This window comes from Acyrthosiphon pisum, chromosome X, assembly GCF_005508785.2.
Source record: "Acyrthosiphon pisum isolate AL4f chromosome X, pea_aphid_22Mar2018_4r6ur, whole genome shotgun sequence".
Taxonomy (NCBI): domain Eukaryota; kingdom Metazoa; phylum Arthropoda; class Insecta; order Hemiptera; family Aphididae; genus Acyrthosiphon; species Acyrthosiphon pisum.
Genome location: NC_042493.1, coordinates 109,057,110 through 109,058,237, shown reverse-complemented (window position 1 = coordinate 109,058,237; position 1,128 = coordinate 109,057,110).

The following is a 1,128-nucleotide window of genomic DNA, read 5'->3' as shown; positions in this document are numbered from 1 at the left end:
GAATCCAAAACGTGATACGTTCCAGTTATAAAATTTTTAAGAGGAGTTGCTTACAATATGACATAACATTATATTTTAATTATATCCTATAATATTTTTTTATTTACATAGTTCATACATTTTATTTAATTTGATTTGTCGACATATTGACATATTGTCATACATTCTATTTTTAATTTTAATTTATATTTTATATCCTATGCTATTTTATTTTATTTATTTTATTTATATCCTATAATATTTTTTTTTATTTACTTATTTTAATGTAAATTGACGACATATTGACCTGTCGTCAGTTTGTACTGGTCGATATAATGACTCGTCGACATTTTAACTTGCAGTCAATATATATATTGACTGTCGACGTTTCGACCGGCTCCCGGGTACGCGAATGTAATTTAAATAAAAATATTTAATGTAATGAGTAACGTAATTGAGTTTCTTATCGAAAGTAGTTTACCCAACACTGGATAGTATTGTTAACTCGTAGTTCTGATGACCAAGCCAGGATTAAGGGGAGGAAGACCCTGGGCTAACAGCGGTATTTATATATAGTCACGACTCACGATCACATCTATAATTACCTATCATATGAAGAAAAACCAAGTTAAAAGGAAAGGAAATTACTAGCTTACAACAATTATATAAAATAGCCCAAAGTAAATTATGGTTCATTGATACTCAGTAAATCTAACTTCGTACACATTTCTACTACCCCTAACATATAGAACTTAGCCATCTAGGTATGCTGCACCTGAAGTAAAATCCTGGGACCGCCTATGGTGATAAAGTAGTGATTAACCAATGTGTATAATGTAAGTACAATGATTAATCGTCAGCCACTGAGGCGCTGCAAATCACAGCCCGTGATGTTTGCCAACGAACGCTACGGTTATGTGCTGTCTCCACAGAGGATCGCACATGTGCTATTCACATATTTTATATTATCGGATGGGTGACCACCCGGGTTCGTTGTGCGCTAAAAGCTTGCTAGACGTGAACCTAACCGACCGTACTAACCATCCCATCCCTACTGTACCGACCCTACCAACCTTACGGGTTAATGACCTATGCCGACGAAGACTTAAACGTAATAGAAAAAAACAAATTTTATAGTAGATTATACTG